A 7,428-nucleotide genomic window follows, 5' to 3' on the forward strand; every position below is an offset into this window, starting at 1 on the left:
CATGACGTTTGTTTTTTGAATTTTGATCCTAAGCCAGCATTTTCACTCTCCTCTTTCATGAATTTAACAGCTTAAAACAAGATGAATTTATTAACTCAGTTTCCAAGTGTTAGGACTCCAGCACAACTTGCTGGTTCCTCTGCTTACAGTCTCACAAAGCTATAAAGTGCTAGCTATGGTTATGATTTCAACTGAGGCTTAAGGTCTTCTTCTAGGCTTCTTAGCTGTTGGTAGAATTCAGCTCCTTCGATTATAGGGCTGAAATACTATCTTTCTTTCTGGCTACTACTTGAGGCCCATCAACTTTAAGGAAGATGTTTATTCTCAATCACCAGGACCTGGGGATGTCTAGATGGTTGAATTCTAGAAGAGGAGGCCAGACAGAGCCATTCTCAGCTCCTTAAAGCTATCCATGGTTCTGTCATGGGCTCGTCTATACAATGTGGCACCTTATTCTCCAAGGCCAGCAGGGCAGCAATTCTTTTGCTTTTAATCTCCCCTTCTAGTCTGTTAAGACAAAATCTCCTATAAAACAATAAAATCACAGTAATGACTAGCCTGTCATATTCACAGGTCCCACCAACAATCAAGCAGGGTTGATTGTACTACAACAAATGATGGGAGCATGGTCCCAAGATGATGGAGGAATAGGACGGGAAGACCACTTTCTCCCCTACAAATTCATCAAAAGATCATTTGAATGTTGAGAAACTTCCAGAAAACAGCTTCTGAATTCTGGCAGAGGACACCAGGAACCGAGAAAGGCAGCCCAATCTCTTCAAAAAAGGTAGAACAAAATATAAAAGATAAAAACAGACACAAAAGAATTAGAGACAGAGACCCATTCTGGGGAGGAAGTCATGAAACAGAAGAAGTTGCCACACAATAGGAAACCCTCACAGGCATGTCAGTGGGGAGCTTTAGAATCTCAGAGGGCAATAGAACAGGACAAAAAATCAGAATATGCACCTAAGTGCAACTACCAGTGGAGAAGCTGCTCAGACTCTAATGTCCACCAGCAGTGAGTAGGGGCTAGTCAGGGAGGTGTGGGCTCAATTATTGGTCCTTAGAGTAAGGACTGGCTTAAATGTCCTGAGAACCATCTGAGGGAGCTAATGTGACATAGCAGCCCAAACCTTTGATCGCCAGAGAGACGAAAAGGAAAAGAACCTTTCTTGCAAAAGGCTCTAACACTGCACAGTGACCCCAGGTGTGCTCACTGAATAAAGGATTGTGCCCTAGTGAATACCAAAGGAGAGCAAGCCAGCTGCCATTTAGGGACTTCCCTCCCTAGAGGCAGAGAGGCAGGTGTGTGACAGCCAGAGCCCAAAAGCAAGGGGCTACTGCAATCTCAGCACTAGCACCAAACTGTGAGCAGGGTGCCAGTTGCTAACACATTTTCCTGGGATGGTTCACATCGAGAGAGTCAATTCCTAGGCAGATTGATAAGAAGTCCAGGGTCCCCAAGGGGGAGAAAGGGGTCTGGAGCTCTCGAAGTGGACATTGGGGGTCTGGAATTCTCAAGAAGGACAAAAGGACAAACTTTTTTCCCTCTACATTCCTTAGTCTTAGTTACATAACTCAATTAAACTCTGTACTAGGAATTGTACAACAACAATGTATCTGGCTGGAGGACAGTTTCTCCTTCCTGAAAACCTACTGACTAATCCTGATGTCTTAGAATGTATATTGTGGGAGTGGGTCTGGTAAAATTTCCACAAACTTGAGACTTTTTTTGATTCATTGTAACAACTAATTAAAAGGTATATAACTCCATTGCTAACACTAGCAAGGGGGTACTCTTTCTGACCCCTTCTGATGCCTATGTCAGAAGCTTTCTCTATCCCTTTTATACTTTAATAAAACTCTATTGCACAAAAGCTCTGAGTGATCAAGCCTCGTCTCTGGCCCAGATTGAATTCTTCTCTTCTGGAGGCCAAGAATCCCAGAGTCTTTTCGTGGGTCAGCAACAACCTTTCATCTTGGGGCTCATCTGGGATTCTTCAGGACAAGGTAAGGATGCTCGGAGCTCTAGTTCTTTGTTCTTCTAGCAAACACGTTTTCTGCTGTACTTTACTAACTCTACGGTGTGCTTGTGTGAATGAAGGACACACCCTGTGTGAAGCAAGTGAGGAGCCCTGCTCTGCACTTCCGTGGTGACCTCATACGGCTTATGGCAGAAACCTGTCCGAGGTTTATACCGACCTGCCAGTGCCAAGAGGCACCCAATGTCTCCTTCAGGGACCAGCCAGAAATGGGCAAAGTATGTGGACTGATCTCTCCTTTCTTGGTCAAACTTTTTGACCATTTCATAACTCCTTGGGAATTAGAAGTACTAACCTAATCTGTTGGATCATAGACTTTCAAGGGACTTGTGATCTATGGTGTTACTGTGTACTGTGACTTAGGTCCCAGACTTGGATTGGTAGTCAGGAAGTGCCTAGCCTCACTAGGAACCGGAAGTTCAGATGCTAGACGGATCTCTAGCTCCAAGAACATATCTGAGGTTAAAGGTTATTCAGATTGGAACTACAATGGGTTTTTTTTTTCCCCCCCTTTGGTAATGCTAGCTCTTAGCGGACTAGAGGAGGCTTTTATACTGGTATGGTGATGCTTGGAAGGGACATCTCAATTTTATGTTTGTACCAGTCTTAGTGTGGTCAGGAATATACTCAGGGTGGTGCACAGGCACTCAGGTGACAAATGTTTCCCCCAGCGGTCTTAGCTTGGGAGGCATTCTGGGAGGTTATTCTGACTGCACCCTGGGCGGTATCAGAGGCAAGCAAGGTTTTAATGTTGAGCTGGACATCAGACTGGGATGCCATCAGGTCTACCCCTGATGCATCCCCACCCCGTCTCGGTGGTAAAACCGGGAGGGATGAGTACGGTGCCTGTGCTGGTAAGGGACAAACTAAGTCCGACCAGGAAAGAAGAGCTTTGGTGTTTAGTCTGTCTACACCCCCATCTAGAGCAGGAGGGGATGCCTCCGTTAGAAAGATGGCTCTGCTCACTTCTTTTCTCTCTTACAGATGGGAGCTAACAATTCCAGCCTCACTCCTTTGAACTATATCCTGAAAAACTGGGATAGATTTGATCCCCAGAGCTTAAAGAAGACACATCTGGTCTTCCTATGTGATACTGCATGGCCAAGGTACCCATTGGAGGACGGTGATCTGTGGCTGGTTGGAGGGTCTCTTAATTATAATACTGTTTTACAATTAGACCGGTTCTGTAGAAAACAAGGGAAACGGGTAGAAGTAGCATATGTGTTGCCCTTTTTCTCTCTGCGAAATATGCCAGACTTATGTCCTTAGGGTATAGATTTAGGTGTGAAACCTTCAGCTCCCTCCTGTCCTCCTACTTTGCCCCCTACCTGGGGCTCCAAACTGAGCAAAGTCAGAGAACCCCCCACCCCCTTTCCCCTCAAGAAGGGTTGCCTTTGTCTCAGTAAAAACCCAAACTGAGATTCAAACTGCCCAAGTAGAGGTCCAAACAACATGACCTCAGACTACTCTGGTTTCAGTAGAAACCCAAACCATCGAAATAAGAGATGAGATGGAGGACAGGAGACAAAGAGATAAAGAAAAGCAGGTTTCTCCAATCTGTCCCTGGGATCATATGCTCAGAACAGCTAGAGAGTCTGAGAAACAGCCACACAAGCTGTTGCCTCTTCATAAAGCACCCACTGGGAGAAATAATCAGTCTATGAGAGTTAATAAGCCCTTTTCTTATCAAGAAATACAAAGAATCAAGGAGGATCTTGGAGACTATTTACAAGACCCAGAAAAATATATTAGAGCCTTTAAAGGTGTTACTCTGCTTTATGACCTTACATGGAAGTATGTGATGTATATCTTGGGACAAACGCTGACTCCCGACTCAAAGACTCGAGTTTTGGAAAAAGCGGTTGCTTATGGAGATGAATGGTTTTGTAATGAGTCAGTAGGGAAGAGGGAGGACAAGATAACCGCCCTCCCGACTGGGAATCAGGTGGTCCCAACTACAGAACCAGACTGGGACTACAACACAGCTAAAGGAAGATGGGATCAGAGTCATTTTTTCAAATGTATTCTTGAAGGAATACATCTTTCTTACATGTATTCAGGCAGGCACGTGCTAAGCCTTTAAACTATGGAAAATTGGCAAACACAGAACAGGAGAAGAAGAAAGCTCCTGGTAAATTCCTAGATAAACTGAGAGAAGCCCTTTGCAGATTCACTGAGATTGATCCTGAAATTGAGCAATATCCAGGCCTCCGTTTTCATGAATATGGAGCCCTCCCTTTCTCTTCCTTTAATTGAACAAAATGCAAACCCTAGAGTGTGGGATGTTGGAAAATCTGTGGGTCAAGGACGAAATGCTATTCCTATAGTTGTCAGGCTAAAAGACCCACACTTATTTTCACATAAGAAGCAGTATCCACTGAAACCTGAGGTGATGGAAGGGTTAAAACCCATCATCGAGAATTTAAAGGAGCGGGGGCTATTAATTCCCTGTTACAGTCCATACAACACTCCTATTTTGGGTATAAAGAAACCAAATGGTAAATGGAGACTAGTTCAAGATTTATGTATAATAAATGAGGCTGTAGTTCCTTTACACCCCGTGGTGCCTAATCCTTATACTCTATTGTCTGAAATTCCTGAATGAGCCAAATATTTCTCAGTAATTGATTTAAAAGATGCCTTCTATTCAGTCCCTTTGGAGGAGAAAAGTCAATTTCTATTTGCCTTTGAAGACCCTAGCAGCCAGCTTCTCAGTTAACCTGGCCAGCTTTGCCCCAGAGATTTCATGACAGTCCTCACTTATTTTGACAAAGTTTGTCACAGGATCTACAAAACTTTAATAGCTCTGAAGCAGTGGTACTACAGCAGGTAGATGATATTCTACTCTGTGCTGAGACAGGGGAAGCTTGTTCACAAGCCTCAGAAGATGTCTTAAACTTTCTGGCAGGCTGTGGTTACAAGGCATCAAGAGAAAAGGCTCAGCTTTGTCAACAATCAGTTAGATATCTGGGCCTAATCATATCAGGGGTCTTCAGAGTGACAATGGCTCCACCTTTAAAGCTGCTGTAACTCAGGGCGTATCTAAAGCCCTAGGAATAGAATATCACTTACACTGTTCCTGGAGACCCCAATCCTCAGGAAAGGTGGAAAAGGCTAATGACATTATTAAATCAAAAGACATCTGTGCAAATTAACTCAAGAGATTGAAGGACAATTGGATTAAAGTTCTACCCATAGCTTTAATGAGGGCTTGGCCTGCCCCCCAAAATATCCCCCTTTGAATATATTTATGGAAGGACTTTCTTGTGCACAGACATTGTTATATACCCTGAAGCCTTGGAATTAACTAATTATGCACCTCAGTTCTCAGCTTTTCAACAAGCATTAACAGAACTTCAGGAGATTACTCCTGACCCAGCCTCTGAGTCAAGCAAGCCTCTGTTTGAACCAGGAACCGAGGTTCTGATAAACACTTTGGGATCTGGGGGCCAATCCCTTGAGCCCCTTTGGGAAGGCCCTTACCAGGTTATTCCTTCTACTCCCACAGCTGTCAAAGTGCCAGGAATTGATTCGTGGGTACATCACTCTTGACTTAAGAGGTGGCACTCTGACCAGAACTAAGTGGCATCATTTTATGTCTTTACTTTCTATGCTCTGACTTTGTACTTTTCAGATGGGCTTGATAATCTATGTGAGCCTACATCTGCTGACTCCAAAAATCCTGAGTCTGCCATTTGACCCTCAAGATAATGCATTCCTGTCCTGGGCTCATTCCTATGCTGCATTCCACAATCAGTCTAATTGCTGGGTCTGCAGAGCACTCCCCTCCTCATCAATTGACAACCAGTCCATTCTGAAGGAGATCAGCCCTGGAATTTCTTTGGAAGGAATGATGCTAAAGCTGAAACTCCAGTACTTTGGCCACCTCATGCAAAGAGTTGACTCATTGGAAAATACTCTGGTGCTGGGAGGGATTGGGGACAGGAGGAGAAGGGGACGACAGAGGATGAGATGGCTGGATGGCATCACTGACTTGATGGACGTGAGTCTGAGTGAACTCTGGGAGTTGGTGGTGGACAGGGAGGCCTGGCGTGCTGCGATTCATGGGGCCGCAAAGAGTCGGACATGACTGAGTGACTGAACTGAACCGAACTGAACTGAACGTGGTGGATTTCTCCACTCAAAGAAAATGGCTTTCTTCAACTCTGTGATGACACCTAACAATCCTAAGATGGACTGATATAATTATGGACATAATGTAACTTTTAATTTTGATTAGGTTTTAACTTGGTTTAATTACTATTTTGACTTACATCTGTAACTGTAAAACAGGGCTTGTTTCTAACCGTCTGAAAGCTTTTAAGCTACAAATGGTTGTACAAGCTCCTACGAGTGCCACAGCCTCCTCCAACTATTACTTGGGGCCCCTGGATCAGAAACCTTCAATATGAGGGTTAGGAGAATATGTTGTCTCACCAATTTAGGGACAGCACCCTTTATCAGCTCAGAAGCAATTGTGGAATAAGAATGATGCCCTTTTCCCTAGGCAACATAATTCTCCTAAAAGAAAAGTGGGGAATGAGAGAGTCAATTCCTAAGCAGATTGATAAGAAGTCTAGGGTCCCCAAGGAGGAAAAAGGGGTCTGGGACTCTCAAAGTGGAGATTGGGAGTCTAGTATTCTCAAGGAGGAGAAAAGGACAAAAAAAATTTTTTTTTCTCTCTACATTCCTTAGTCTTAGTCAATTACATAACTCAGTTTAAACTCTGTGCTAGGGATTGTACAACAACAATGTATCTGGCTGGAGGGCAGTTTCTCCTTCGTGAAAACCTACTGACTAATCCTGATATCTTAGAATGTATATTGTGGGAGTGGGTCTGGAGGATCTTTCTATTGTTAAATTCTAATCTTGTTATCCTAAAATGTAAATTGTGGGAGTGGGTCTGGTAAAATTTTCACAAACTTGAGACATTCTTTTGATTCATTGTAACAACTAATTAAAAGGTATATAACTCCATTGCTAACACTAGCAAGGGGGTACTCTTTCTGTCCCCTTCTAATGTCTAAGTCAGAAGCTTTCTTTGTCTTTTATACTTTAATAAAACTCTATTGCACAAAAGCTCTGAGCAATCAAGCCTCGTCTCTGGCCCCAGATTGACTTCTTCTCTTCCAGAGGCCAAGAATCCTGGCATCTTTTTGTGGGTAAGTACTGAGTGACTTCACTTTCACTTCTCACTTTCACGCATTGGAGAGGGAAATGGCAACCCACTCCAGTGTTCTTGCCTGGAGAATCCCAGGGACGGGGGAGGCTGGTGGGCTGCCGTCTCTGGGGTCACACAGAGTTGGACACGACTGATGCGACTTAGCAGCAGCAGCAACAACAACTTTTCAACATCCACCAGGAGGATCACAGCCTGAGATCA

The 7,428-nt window shown here is 43.9% G+C and overlaps 1 long non-coding RNA gene across 1 annotated transcript in view; it reads left to right on the forward strand.

Moving 5' to 3' along the window:
- Positions 1-7,114, forward strand: part of LOC101903170 (uncharacterized) — a 52,239-nt gene extending 45,125 nt beyond the window's left edge. The window contains exons 3-6 of the long non-coding RNA XR_237986.4: positions 574-787; positions 1,914-2,013; positions 3,030-3,151; positions 5,680-7,114. This is a non-coding gene — a long non-coding RNA (uncharacterized lncRNA). The remainder of the gene's footprint in view (positions 1-573; positions 788-1,913; positions 2,014-3,029; positions 3,152-5,679) is intronic.
- Positions 7,115-7,428: the final 314 nt, after the last annotated feature.

Source organism: Bos taurus, chromosome 17 (genome assembly GCF_002263795.3).
Source record: "Bos taurus isolate L1 Dominette 01449 registration number 42190680 breed Hereford chromosome 17, ARS-UCD2.0, whole genome shotgun sequence".
Taxonomy (NCBI): Eukaryota; Metazoa; Chordata; class Mammalia; order Artiodactyla; family Bovidae; genus Bos; species Bos taurus.